Source organism: Engystomops pustulosus, chromosome 1 (genome assembly GCF_040894005.1).
Source record: "Engystomops pustulosus chromosome 1, aEngPut4.maternal, whole genome shotgun sequence".
Lineage (NCBI taxonomy): Eukaryota > Metazoa > Chordata > Amphibia > Anura > Leptodactylidae > Engystomops > Engystomops pustulosus.
Genome location: NC_092411.1, coordinates 28,275,759 through 28,292,213, shown reverse-complemented (window position 1 = coordinate 28,292,213; position 16,455 = coordinate 28,275,759). Strand labels below are relative to the sequence as shown.

The window sequence follows — 16,455 nt, the reverse complement described above, 5'->3', positions numbered from 1 at the left end:
AGTGTAATACCAGAGCGGGAGTATAAATTACTATAATACCTGAGCATTACTATACATTATACAGTGTACTACCGGAGCGGGAGTATACATTACTATAATACTTCAGCATTACAGTACATTATACAATATAATACAGGAGCGGGAGTATAAAATACTATGATACCTGAGCATTACTATACATTATACAGTGTAATACCGGAGCGGGAGTATACATTACTACAATACTTCAGCATTACAGTACATTATACAATATAATACAGGAGCGGGAGTATACATTACTATAATACCTGAGCATTACTATACATTATACAGTGTAATACAGGAGCGGGAGTATAAATTACTATAATACCTGAGCATTACTATACATTATACAGTGTAATACAGGAGCGGGAGTATAAATTACTATAATACTTCAGCATTACAGTACATTATACAGTATAATACAGGAGTGGGAGTATAAAATACTATGATACCTGAGCATTACTATACATTATGCAGTGTAATACTGGAGCGGGAGTATACATTACTATAATACTTCAGCATTACAGTACATTATACAGTATAATACAGGAGCGGGAGTATAAAATACTATGATACCTGAGCATTACTATACATTATACAGTGTAATACCGGAGCGGGAGTATACATTACTATAATACCTGAGCATTACTATACATTATACAGTGTAATACAGGAGCGGGAGTATACATTACTATAATACCTGAGCATTACTATACATTATACAGTGTAATACAGGAGCAGGAGTATACATTACTATAATACCTGAGCATTACTATACATTATACAGTGTAATAGAGGAATGGGAGTATACATTACTATAATACCTGAGTATTACTATACATTATACAGTGTAATACAGGAGCGGGAGTATACATTACTATAATACCTGAGCATTACTATACATTATACAGTGTAATACAGGAGCGGGAGTATACATTACTATAATACCTGAGCATTACTATACATTATACAGTGTAATACAGGAGCGGGAGTATACATTACTATAATACCTGAGCATTACTATACATTATACAGTGTAATACAGGAGCAGGAGTATACATTACTATAATACCTGAGCATTACTATACATTATACAGTGTAATAGAGGAACGGGAGTATACATTACTATAATACCTGAGTATTACTATACATTATACAGTGTAATACAGGAGCGGGAGTATACATTACTATAATACCTGAGCATTACTATACATTATACAGTGTAATACAGGAGCGGGAGTATACATTACTATAATACCTGAGCATTACTATACATTATACAGTGTAATACAGGAGCGGGAGTATACATTACTATAATACCTGAGCATTACTATACATTATACAGTGTAATAGAGGAGCGGGAGTATACATTACTATAATACCTGAGTATTACTATACATTTTACAGTGTAATACAGGAGCAGGGGTATACATTACTATACCTGATCACTACTATACATAATACAGTGTAATACAGGAGCAGGGGTATACATTACTATAATACCTGAGTATTACTATACATTATGCAGTGTAATACAGGAGCGGGGGTATACATTACTATAATACCTGAGCATTACTATACATTATACAGTGTAATACAGGAGCGGGAGTATACATTACTATAATACCTGAGTATTACTATACATTATACAGTGTAATACAGGAGCGGGAGTATAAATTACTATAATACCTGAGCATTACTATACATTATACAGTGTACTACCGGAGCGGGAGTATACATTACTATAATACCTGAGCATTACTATACATTATACAGTGTAATACAGGAGCGGGAGTATACATTACTATAATACCTGAGTATTACTATACATTATACAGTGTAATACAGGAGCAGGAGTATACATTACTATAATACCTGAGCATTACTATACATTATACAGTGTAATAGAGGAGCGGGAGTATACATTACTATAATACCTGAGTATTACTATACATTTTACAGTGTAATACAGGAGCAGGGGTATACATTACTATACCTGATCACTACTATACATAATACAGTGTAATACAGGAGCAGGGACATACATTACTATAATACCTGAGTGTTACTATACATTATGCAGTGTAATACAAGATCGGGAGTATACATTACTATAATACCTGAGTATTACTATAAATTATACAGTGTAATACAGGAGCGGGGGTATACATTACTATAATACCTGAGCATTACTATACATTATACAGTGTAATACAGGAGCGGGAGTATAAATTACTATAATACCTGAGCATTACTATACATTATACAGTGTATGTACAGGGCAGGAGGAGTATACGATACAGAACAAAAGTTTGGACACACTTTCTCATTCAAATAGTGAATTTTCATGACTATAAAAATTGTAGATTCACACTGAAGACATCGAAACTATGAATTACCACATGTGGAATTATATACTTACCAAAAAAGTGTGAAACAACTTGAAAATCTGTTTTATATTCTTGGTTCCTTTTGCTTTGATTACTGCTTTTCACACTATTGGCTTCTCTTGATGAGATACAAGAGGTAGTCACCTGAAAAGGTTTTCACATCACAGGTCCCTGTCAGGGGTAATAAGAGGGATTTCTTGCCTTATAAATGGGGTTTGGACCATCAGTTGTGTTGTGTAGAAGTCCGGTGGATACACAGCTGATCGTCCTACTGTATAGACTGGTAGGATTTGTATTATGGCTAAAAAAAAAATGCAACTAAGTAAAGAAAAAATAGTGACCATCATTACTTTCAAGAAATGAAGGTCAGTCAGTCCGAATAATTAGGAAAACTGAAGTGCAGTGTTACAGGTGCTCCCACAATCCATGTCACGGATTGCGGGTACACCCGTGCTCCGCTGGCTGCCTGTCCCCGTCCCTTGGTCCGCACTAACCTCTCCTGGCTCCTGCCTGTGCTTCTGGTCCTGGCGTGCACGCTGCACGTCTCTTGCCACCAGGCCGCGCGCTCCCGCTTCTAGGGTGCGCACGTGGTGACTTCTCTGAACTTAAAGGGCCAGCGTCCTTCCCATTGGCGCTGCTCACTTCCGGGTTTCCTATATAACCCGGCGGCTCCCTTTACTCCCCGCCGGATCTTCAAGTCTCCCCAACTGAAGTGAAAGCCTCCTGTGTGTATCCCGAGTTCCCGTTCCTGTGTGTTTCCCGAGGTCCCGTTTCCTGTGCGTTGCCAGACACCTCCGTGTTCCTGTGCGTTTCCAGACGCATCTTGTGGTCCATATCCTGTGGTGCGTGTCCTGTGGTCCGTAGCCTGTGGTCCGTGTCCGGTGGTTCGTGTCCTGTGGTCCATATCCTGTGGTCTGTGTCCGTTGGTCCATATCCTGTGATCCATATCCTGTAGTCCGTGTCTTGTGGTCCATATCCTGTGGTCCGTAGCCTGTGGTCAATATCCTGTGGTCCATGTCCGGTGGTTCGTAGCCTGTGGTCCGTGTCCGGTGGTCCGTGTCCAGTGGTCCATATCCTGTGGTCTGTGTCCGTTGGTCCATATCCTGTGATCCGTATCCTGTAGTCCGTGTCCTGTGGTCCATATCCTGTGGTCTGTGTCCGGTGGTCCGTAGCCTGTGGTCCGTATCCTGTGGTACGCTGTATCCTGCGCCGCTGTGACAGGTATTTAACTGGGGATTGTGTCACACGTGATCGGATTGTGGTGCAGCTGCACTGGTTTTCATGCGGCAGAAATCGTTGGCGGCCTGACAGACGATCCTACTGATTCAGACTGAGCGTGGGATTTAAGGTTCAAATTGTGTCGCAAGACCAAGCACTTACATGCACCGGGAAGAAGAAGGTGAACTCTGTCAGGCCTGAGCGAGAAAGTGGCACATGCAGGATATCAGGCGCACAATCTTAGTTAATCGCGACACAGTGCATTCCGGTCGGACAATGCACTTTCGGGGTTTGTGACAGGACGGGTAAGTAAATGTGGCCCATTGTTCTCCTATCTGACTCTGCACTGAGCTGTTCTCTTTCTCCAGCCCCAACCCTTACATTACAAGAGGATCTCACACAGAGACTTCCTGCCGGCAAGCAACACATCGTGAGGAGAGTAAACTTACAAGCTACAGACAGATATGGGAGGCACATCAGATCCGAAACTGTATGTTATAGGTGAGATGTAGCAGAACTGAGAATGTTATATGCATCTCATGGATCCCATCATCTCTGATCTGTCTCTATCTTTCTATGTGTCAGATACTAATGGATGTTCTGAACCTAAATGAAAGTGTAGACCTTGGATCCTGATGATCTAAGCACATTGTCAGCACACAGCATCTCATAGCACAGAGGGATCATGAAGTTTTTTGCTTAGAGAGTTGATTGATCGGGTGAGTAGTATACTGTGGGGGATACTGTAGCTATTGACTACTGTGGGGTCACTGATACTATTGGCTCCTGTGGGAGCACTGTGACTTGGCTACTGTGGGGGCATTGTGATTTCACTACTGTGTGGGCAGTGAAAATTGATTAATGTTTGAGAGCACCATGACTATTGATTACTGAGGGGACTATGTCTAATGGCTACTGTGGTATGAGGCAATGTGAATATCTGCTACTGTAGGGGACTGTTACTGTTGGCTACATTTGGGGAGTACTGTGACTATTAACTACTGTGGGGGCACTAGGGGTGGGATTAAAATTTTTAACAATAAACTCTCAAAACTGTTGTGTTTGTTGCATTGCTCCAGAAGGTACAACACCAGAACCATGTTAAATACATACTTAGCACCAGAACCAAGCCCAATACTTACAGTAAGTACTAAAACCAAGTTTGTACATATTTACAATACCAGAACCAAGTTCAATAGCACCAGAACTGAGATCAGTAAAAAGAGCACCTGAACCCAGTTCAGTAAGTAAATGCAGCACAAGAACTCAGCTCAGTTCATAAAAATAGAACCAAGTTCAGTGTAACAATGGTGAATTATAGAATGCACAATTGTGAGCTCAACCGTAATGCCAGTACTTACTGTAAATCCAATGTCATCTGATCGAAAGAGTCTCTTTCATCTTCTTCTTTTTCTACCTGGCTACCATTTAAGCTTCTTCCAGCCACAAGTTCACTCTGCAAATATAGCAATATAAAAAGTTTCAGTTTGAAAATTTAATATTTATGTTTAAAAGTAAAAATTTTAAGTTTCTCACTCTATAATCATCTTCTCTTCTTATCACAACTGAAGTTCTGCTGTTCCCGTAGAGATCACTATTATGTCCCCACAGTAATCAATATAATTACATTCCCCGCACAGAAGCCAATATATTAACAGTGCCCCCACAGTCACCAAAATAGTAATGGTGCCCCCATACAGTAGCCAGTATTGTCAATGTGCCCATCCACAGTAGCTAATGTCGTCACAGTGCCTGCAAACGGTTGACAGTGCCCCCACACAGCAGCCAATAGTCACAGCCACAATAATGCCCCAGGTAACCAGCAGTCACAATAATGTTCCACAGTAGCCAATGGTATTTTTTTTAAATACATACTTACGTTGTTCCTCTCCTTGCACATTGATCCTGGAGCTATGGGTCAGGGGAAGTGTGGTGACATCATAGGTCGCTTGTGCTGCTTCGACCATCAAATGGACCACATGCTGGTGGAAGGAGAGCAGTGGAGCACGGGAGCAAAAAGCTTCCCTGCTCTGCTACCAACTTTATTTTCCCCCGCTCAGGAAGCCAGACATGATTTTAACAACCGACTCAACCAAGCTGGTGCGAATTGGTCAAATCCCACTCCTGGGTGCATTTATTATTGGCTACTGTGGGGACACTGTTACTATATTAGCTACTGTAGGAACACTGCCATTATATTGGCTAAGGTGAGGACATTGTTACTATATTGTGTACTGTGGGGGCGCTCTGACTAAATTGGCTACCATAAGTAGATACTTGTCACATTGATACCCCACAGTAGCCAATGGTATTTTTTTTTAAATACATACTTAGGCTACATTCACACTACAGTATGGGGGACGTATATACGGCCGATGTACTTCTATGGGCTCACGGCCCTGTACGGGAGCGGTACGGTGCAGCACACGTGTGGCACCGTACCGCTCCGTAGCCCGGGGAAAGATAGGACATGTCCTATCTTTCCCCGTATTACGGCGCCGTGCACCATTACTTCCTATGGAGAGGGGCGGGGGTGAGCTGCGCTCACCTCCTCCTCCTCTCCCCGCGCTGCCGTGTGCCCGCCGTGCTAGGGTGCGGCGGGATCACGGCAGTGTGAATTTAGCCTTACGTTGTTCCTCTCCTTGCACATTGATTCTGGAGCTATGGGTCAGGGGAAGTGTGGTGAAATCAAACAAGCTGGTGCGAATTGGTCAAATCCCACTCCTGGATGCATTTATTATTGGCTACTGTAGGGGCACTATGTAACCACAACAAAAGACAAAGGTGGATGCGTATACAGGATATAACAACAACAAAGTTTATTAATTAATTATTATTAGTTAATTATTAATTCATAAAGTAACTATACATACAGGACAATCAAAAGATTAAAAACACTTAACAAATACATCCAACGGATGTATACAGCTACCAAGGGCAAGTGATGCCCAAATACTCCCTATCCCAAGTTGGTCAATCTAATATCCGCACACAGGTACAATACTCAATAATAACACATGTATGAACAATCAGTAAACAAGGTACATAAAGTGGCCGGTGCAGATAAGGTGCATGAATGAAGTTGTCCCTGAACCTGGTCATACAATACCAAAGGTGGTCCCAGAGTGGGAGAGTAACAGGTTAATGCGAACCTGTTGCAGGGGCAGCCAAAAGGGGGAGGAGGGAGTAAGGCAGACCCCACGCGTATCGTCACCCGAACTGGTGACTTCCTCAGGGGTAAGTGTGTGTATAGTGTGATGGTCGTGTTCAAATACCCCTCCCGGAGGCCACGCCTCTAAAAGTAAGGTCCATAATTGGATGCAGCAAATTACCTGGAACGTCGATATGCTTCCAAAGGGGACGGCGTGTGGGCGGTGACTACCGCGCATGTCACATGACAGGTAACATGATCGGAGATCCTGTTTAATGAGATATAGTCGTAATCCTTCTGTTATATTACTCTAATATGACAGAAGGATTATGACTATATCTCATTAAACCGGCTCGCATTAACCTGTTACTCTCCCCCTCTGGGACCACCTTTGGTATTGTATGACCAGGTTCAGGGACAACTTCATTCATGCACCTTATCTGCACCGGCCACTTTATGTACCTTGTTTACTGATTGTTCATACATGTATTATTATTGAGTATTGTACCTGTGTGCGGATAAAGAGAACATCTGAAATCAAAGACATCATCTATGAGTCATCATTATTACAGTAAGTACTTGTGATGATATAACTCTTTGCTCTCTGCTCCAATGAGGGGAAGCCACATGGAGACAGTCTGATGCTATGGCACATTTATAATCAAGCATCGAACCCTGTGATACATCTGGTGCTGCATTTAGTAACCTTGGTTCTTGTGCCTTATCTATGTAGTAACCTTGGTTCTGGTAACTTATATATGTAGGAAGATTGGGTCTGGGACTGTCCGCATGTAATACGGTTAGTTCTGTTACTGTCTCTATGTAACTAGTTTTGCTATATTACTGTTTTCATGCATACAACATCAGATTATTAAAAAAAACTCTAGGCCACTGAGAAGTCCACAATCTTTTTACAATCCAGGGCCTGTTATAGTCTTACATTTTTACTACTACACATCACAAAGATAAGATGGAAATCTAATGTGCTTGGGGCAGCACAAAATATGCCAACATCCTGCCAGCCACATGAACCCACAGCGTGACATGCAGTTATAGAATATGTCACATGGTGAGCAAAACCCAACACATAGTGATGTGTTGACTGTGGAAATACTTGACTTCATAGGATTCCTGTGGTGGTGGATAATTTCCATGTCTGATCTGTATTTAGAGGCATATCTGCAGCTTCTGGCTCACGGACTGCCAATAACATCTTGATACTTTTGTAAAAGTTAACCACAGGATAGGGCCTAACATGCAGATCGGTGGGCGTCTCAATGATGAGACCCCCACAGATCACGAAAATGTGGGGTCTGATGGGGTCCCACGCACCTCCGTCATCTCCATCAGCTCCATAGAGATTAATGGAGCAGAATGGTCATGCACGTCCATCTGCTCCATTATTCTGATGGAGCGACGAGGGGTCCGGTGGGGGTAAGTGGGACCCCCATTGGACCCCTGTATTACAAAGAGTAACAGGTTCTTTGGATTTCGTGTTATAGAATAAGAAAAATTACACAGTCAACAATATTTAAAAGGTTTATTGTAATACAAAAGTATATAAAGAGGTAAATATCAAAAGATTATAGTCACAACACTGTCAACTTTTATTGATGAGCTCCGGCACACAAAATCTTCACGGGCTTATCAACTTACATCTCTGTCCAGCATCATTGATGACCTTCCGGCAGGTAGGGGTCTTCACGGACTATCACCAAGCAGTAGAATGACAGGTATTGACAGGTATCATCAGGTCTTGAGGCGTCCCACAAGTACCCAAGCAGTATAGCATCAGTCAGTAGCTAGCTCTCAATTCTCTCAAATCCCACCGCTAGCTGATAGGTTTTATACCCCATGTCTGTGCGTCACCAAACTATATGGAAAAACATATGTATGCATATGTTTTCTCATTATTCTCCTAATGGTATAGTTTCCCATGAAAGTGGCCAGTTTTCATTGGAAAGCATCCCAGGAGATGGGCGCATCCCAGCAGAGTGCCAAATAAGGATAAGAATATGTCAAACTTAATGAGAATATAAATGTCAAATATAATGAGGATCAAAATATGTTGATTTGGGCTCATTCACAGTTGAAATAAGGTTACATGAACTGTCTTTTATCTCAAGAGCAGCCATGTTGTATCTTCGACTCCATTTTGGTTTTCCATTACAACCCCACATTTTTGTGTTCTGTGGTGGTTTCATCCTGTGGATAGGGCCTAACTTATGTTTGTGGGAAGACCCCTTTAGAGGAAATCTAGCATTAAAATCCACCATGATAAACCAGGGACACTACTCATAGATCCAGGCACCGTGACTGTGGTAATATTCTTATATTTCTTATCCATGGCCTCCTTTTCTCTAAAATCAACTTTTATATTTATGATAATGAGTCTGAGGGAAACCCAAGCCCATCTGTGATCTGGCATTACAAGCTGTTACACAGTCTCATCCTCTTTCCTACTCCCTCAACACTTGGTAAAACTGATGGAGAAAAAGACTTGGGGGTATTGGTGGATGGTAAACTTAATTTTAGTGAGCAGAGCCAGGCAGCTCCTGCTAAAGCAAATCAAATTATGGGATGTACCAAGAGAGGAATAGATTCTCATGTTAAGGACATCATTTTGCCCTTGGAATATTGGGGCACATTTATCAAGCTGCATAAATGCCAGATTGTTCTTAGTTGACCTTGTCAATCAATTATAGCTCAGCTTTCGTTTTACCAGTGCTCATTAATATTTTAAATGGGAGCTGTGATGGGCATTCTGACTTTCTGACTTTAAGACAGGTTGATAAATCTGCCTCATTGTGTACAGTTTTGGGTAACAGTATATAAAAAGGACATAGTAGAACTGGAACAGGTGCAGAGGAGAGCAACCAAGATTATTAGGGGAATAAAGGGACTAGAATAAAAAGACAGATTACCGTATATTCCTGCGTATAAGACGACCTGGTGTATAAGACGACCCCCCTACTTTCCTGTTTAAAATATAGAGTTTAAGATATATTCGCCGTATAAGACTACCCCTTTTCCAACGCATACAAAACACCGGTAACATTTTTTTAAAAAAACAGATTTGAATTTAACATGCTCCTTTTTTTAATGTAAATTCTTATGACATGCAGGTATATAGCAGGAAAACTGTCGCTCATAAACATAAGGCATACAACAACAACATTACCATCGTCCATGTTACTGTAAATGTTACCATACTGTACCTTAAATTTTTATTTTATTAAATATTCCATGCCATGTAAAAATTCCAAATGCAATGAAAATGCTGAAAAAACGCATTTGCGCCATTTTCTTGTGGGCTTGGATATTACGTCTTTCACTGAGCGCCCCAAATGACATGTCTGCTTTATTCTTTGGGTCGGCACGATTAAGGGGATACCAAATTTGAATAGGTTTTATAATGTTTTCATACATTTACAAAAATGAAAACCTCCTGTACAAAAATTATTTTTTTGATTTTGCCAACTTGAATTGCTTTGTTTACGGGGGCATCAGAGACAATACTGTGCCAATCACTGATGCATCAGATGGTTATCTCTAGATGGCACAGAGGTGACCCCCTGGGGGGCTGCTGTCACACAATGACCCCCCACATGACTGTAGCCTACAGGGGAGGGCATGGGTGAGAGCCTGGCACCCAGCTCTGGGTGAGATACAGCCACTGGCAGGGCACGTGTTTCTCTCTCCAGAAAAGGGGGTGTGTGAGGCTGTGCCAGTGCTGCATGGATGGTGCTCACCCCCAGATGTGGGGCACCCCTGGCAGAGATGAGGGGGCACAGGCAGCACAAAGCCTCATTAGGTGCAGATCAGTAAATCTGGAGACATTTCTCTACATGATGAGAACTAGTTCCCTTTGTTACAAGCAGAGAAACAAGCAGCCTGCTGCAGCACATGGCTACCCGCGCACGCCCACTCCTGCCGGGCACCCACCTGGTACGGACACCTCACAGACCGCGGGCACGGGGGTCTCAGTGCCTCCTGTTCCTGCACAGCGACCTCCTCGTCCTCCTCCTGGTCCTCGCCACGTCCGTGCCCTCCCGGTGACCCCGTGCCCAGCGCCGGCAGCAGCTCCTTCATGCCAGTCTTGGGGGCATCCCTGGCAGTGCCCAGCTTGTTGCCCAGCACGGAGCGCTTGCTGAGACGGCGAGGCTGCATGTTCTTACCCGGGACTGTCCTGTCTTCTCCCCCTCAAGTCCTGGAGCTGTCAGATCCAGCACCTCCCCGTGTGCGGTACACCCCTCACTGCCCACGCTGTGAAAACACCCGCGATCGGTGTTACCGGTAAGCCTTTGCTGCAATATGCAAAGTCTTACCGGCTATGGAGAGGGCTCAGCCCGGGCGGGATTACCGGCCTATAAGACGACCCCAGAGAAGACAGAAGATTTTTCTGTCTTCAAAAGTCGTCTTATACGCCGGAATATACGGTACAAAACCTGGGGTTATTCAGCTTAGAAAAAAAGACGACTGAGGGGAGACCTCATTAAAATGCACAAATAACTAAATGGGCAGTACAAGGATCTAACCAAAGATCTTTTTATACCGAGGCCTGTGACCAGGACATCGGAGCATCTTCTACGCCTAGAGGAGAAGAGGTTCTACCATCACCATAGACAGGGGGCATCCTCTACACCTAGAGTAGAGGTGGTTCTACTATCACCATAGACCAGGGCATCCTCTACACCTAGAGGAGAGGCGGTTTTACCATCACCATAGACAGGGGGCATCATCTACACCTAGAGGAGAGGAGGTTCTACCATCACCATAGACAGGGGGCATCCTCTACACCTAGAGTAGAGGTGGTTCTACTATCACCATAGACCAGGGCATCCTCTACACCTAGAGGAGAGGCGGCTCTACCATCACATTAGACACGGGCATCCTCTACACCTAGAGGAGAGGAGGTTCTACCATCACCATAGACAGAGGACATCCTATACATTAGAGGAAAGGAGGTTCTACCATCACCATAGACAGGGGGCATCCTCTACACCTGGAGGAGAGGCGGTTCTACCATCACCATAGACAGGGGGCATCCTCTACACCTAGAGGAGAGGAGGTTCTACCATCACCATACACAGGGGGCATCCTCTACATCTAGAGGAGAGGTAGTTCTACCATCACCTCACCATAGACAGGGGACATCCTCTATACCTAGAGGAGAAGCGGTTTTACCATCACCATTGACAGGGGGCATCTTCTACACCTAGAGGAGAGGAGGCTCTACCATTACCATAGACGGGGGCATCCTCTACACCTAGAGGAGAGGTTGTTCTACCATCACCATAGACAGGGGCATCCTCTACAACTAGAGGAGAGGCAGTTCTACCATCACCATAGACAGGGGGCATCTTTTTCACCTACAGGAGAGGTGGTTCTACCATCACTATAAACAGGGGGCATCCTCTACGCCTAGAGGAGAAGTAGTTCTTCCATCACCTCACCTTAGACAGGGGACATCCTCTATACCTAGAGGAGAGGCAGTTTTACCATCACCATTGACAGGAGGCATCTTCTAGACTTAGAGGAGAGGAGGCTCTACCATTACCATAGACGGGGGCATCCTCTACACCTAGAGGAGAGGTTGTTCTACCATCACCATAGACAGGGGGCATCCTCTACACCTAGAGGAGAGGCAGTTCTACCATCACCATAGACAGGGGGCATCTTTTTCACCTACAGGAGAGGCAGTTCTACCATCACTATAAACAGGGGGCATCCTCTACGCCTAGAGGAGAGGAGGTTCTACCATCACCACAGACAGGGGGCATCCTCCATACCTAGAGGAGAGGAGGTTCTACCATCACCATAGACAGGGGGCATCCTCTACACCTAGAGGAGAGGCGGTTTTACCATCACCATAGACAGGGGGCATCATCTACACCTAGAGGAGAGGAGGTTCTACCATCACCATAGACAGGGGGCATCCTCTACACCTAGAGGAGCGGTAGTTCTACCATCACCTCACCATAGACAGGGGACATCCTCTACACCTAGAGGAGAGGTGTTTCTACCATCACCTCACCATAGACAGGGCACATCCTCTACACCTAGAGGAGAGGTAGTTCTACCATCACCTCACCATAGACAGGGGACATCCTCTACACCTAGAGGAGAGGTGGTTCTACCATCACCATAGACAGGAGGCATCCTCTACACCTAGAGGAGAGGTGGTTCTACCATCACCTCACCATAGACAGGGGACATCCTCTACACCTAGAGGAGAGGCGGTTCTACCATCACCATGGACAGGGGGCACCCTCTACACCTAGAGGAGAGGCAGTTCTACCATCACCATAGACAGGGGGCATCTTCTACACCTAGAGGAGAGGAGGTTCTACCATCACCATAGACAGGGGGCATCCTCTACACCTAGAGGAGAGGCAGTTCTACCATCACCATAGACAGGGGACATCCTCTACACCTAGAGGAGAGGTGGTTCTACCATCACCATAGACAGGAGGCATCCTCTACACCTAGAGGAGAGGTGGCTCTACCATCCCCATACACAGGGGGCATCCTCTACACCTATAGGAGAGGTAGTTCTACCATCACCTCACCATAGACAGGGGACATCCTCTACACCTAGAGGAGAGGCGGTTCTACCATCACCATGGACAGGGGGCACCCTCTACACCTAGAGGAGAGGCAGTTCTACTATCACCATAGACAGGGGGCATCTTCTACACCTAGAGGAGAGGAGGTTCTACCATCACCATAGACAGGGGGCATCCTCTACACCTAGAGGAGAGGCAGTTCTACCATCACCATAGGCAGGGGCATCCTCTACACCTAGACGACAGGTGGTTCTACCATCACCATAGACAGGGGGCATACTCTACACCTAGAGGAGAGGAGGTTCTACCATCACCATAGACAGGGGGCATCCTCTACACCTAGAGGAGAGGGGGTTCTACCAACACCATAGACAGGGGCATCCTCTACGCCTAGAGGAGAGGCGGTTTTACCATCACCATAGACAGGGGCATCTTCTACACCTAGAGGAGAGGAGGTTCTATATACAAATATGTATATATTTTTGAAGGGGGGCCATGCAGAAATCACATACTTACAGGCATACATACCCACATACACATACATACAGGCATATATACCCACATACACATACATACAGGCATACATACCCACATACACATACATACATACCCACATACATACAGGCATATATACCCACATACACATACATACAGGCATTTATACCCACATACACATACTTACAGGCATACATACCCACATACACATACATACAGGCATACATACCCACATACATACAGGCATATATACCCACATACACATACATACAGGCATATATACCCACATACACATACATACAGGCATATATACCCACATACACATACTTACAGGCATATACACATACATACATATATACACACATACAGGCATATATACACATACATACAGGCATATATACATACATACAGGCATATATACATACATACAGGCATATATACACATACTTACAGGCATATATACATACATACAGGCATATATACATACATACAGGCATATATACACATACTTACAGGCATATATACACATACACATACATACAGGCATATATACACATACAGGCATATATACACATACATACAGGCATATATACACACATACACATACATACAGGCATATATACACATACATACAGGCATATATACACACATACACATACATACAGGCAAATATACACATACTTACAGGCATATATATACACATACTTACAGGCATATATATATACATACATACAGGCATATATACACATACATACAGGCATATATACATACAGGCATATATACACACATACAGGCATATATATACACATACATACAGGCATATATACACATACTTACAGGCATATATACACACATACATACAGGCATATATACACATACATACAGGCATATATACACACATACACATACATACAGGCAAATATACACATACTTACAGGCATATATATACACATACTTACAGGCATATATATACACATACATACAGGCATATATACACATACATACAGGCATATATACATACAGGCATATATACACATACTTACAGGCATATATACACACACAGGCATATATACATACATACAGGCATATATATACACATACATACAGGCATATATACACATACTTAAAGGCATATATACACATACACATACATACAGGCATATATACACATACAGGCATATATACACATACATACAGGCATATATACACACATACACATACATACAGGCATATATACACATACATACAGGCATATATACACACATACACATACATACAGGCAAATATACACATACTTACAGGCATATATATACACATACTTACAGGCATATATATATACATACATACAGGCATATATACACATACATACAGGCATATATACATACAGGCATATATACACACATACAGGCATATATATACACATACATACAGGCATATATACACATACATACAGGCATATATACACACATACACATACATACAGGCAAATATACACATACTTACAGGCATATATATACACATACTTACAGGCATATATATACACATACATACAGGCATATATACACATACATACAGGCATATATACACATACTTACAGGCATATATATACACACTTACAGGCATATATACATACATACAGGCATATATATACACATACATACAGGCATATATACACATACTTAAAGGCATATATACACACATACATACAGGCATATATACACATACTTACAGGCATATATACACATACATACAGGCATATATACATACATACACATACTTACAGGCATATATACATACATACAGGCATATATATACACATACACATACATACAGGCATATATACACACATACACATACATACAGGCATATATACACACATACAGGCATATATACACATACTTACAGGCATATATACATACATACAGGCATATATACACACATACACTTACATACAGGCGTATATACACACATACACATAGATGCAGGCATATATACCCACATACACACAGTCATATATACACACATACACATACATACAGTCATATATACACATATATACATATAGATCACACATATATACATATAGATCACATCGGCTGCTACGGCGGTTGTTACGCCACTGACCATGCTTCTGTAGCCTCTTTTCTCACCACCATCACTTTTTTACAATGCATCCTTATTGCTTTAAATTACTGTGCATAATTTTGGTCTGTTGTATAGTCTGTACACAGATTGTAATCACAAAAAATGTGAAATATAAAAAACCTTAGGGTCCATTGGTTTCCGCTTCAGTGACGCCAGCACTTTAGCTACGGGAAGGAACGAGGGTCAAACTTCCCAACGCGTTTCAGAGGCTAATCGGCCTCCTTCGTCAGGGATCATGTCCGTCGTTCAGAGGTTTCCTTTTGTAGCTTCCGGCTGCGCCTTGGAACCTATCACAGCTTCTACAGAGTTAATCACTAAAAGGCAAATGTCTCTATTTCACTATATAAGCCTGCAGGGGATACAGTGTTAAGGTTATAGATCCATTTGCTTTCGGCTCTGGAGATTCTATTAATGAAGTTACCCCCTCTCCAATCGGGGGGGGGAGCATTTCTTTAATCCCGAAGAT

General features: G+C 42.8%; 1 protein-coding gene across 1 annotated transcript in view; it reads right to left on the bottom strand.

Moving 5' to 3' along the window:
* The window catches only part of CCL28 (C-C motif chemokine ligand 28), a 156,378-nt gene that overhangs the window by 100,061 nt on the left and 39,862 nt on the right, over window positions 1-16,455 (bottom strand). The window lies entirely within an intron of this gene.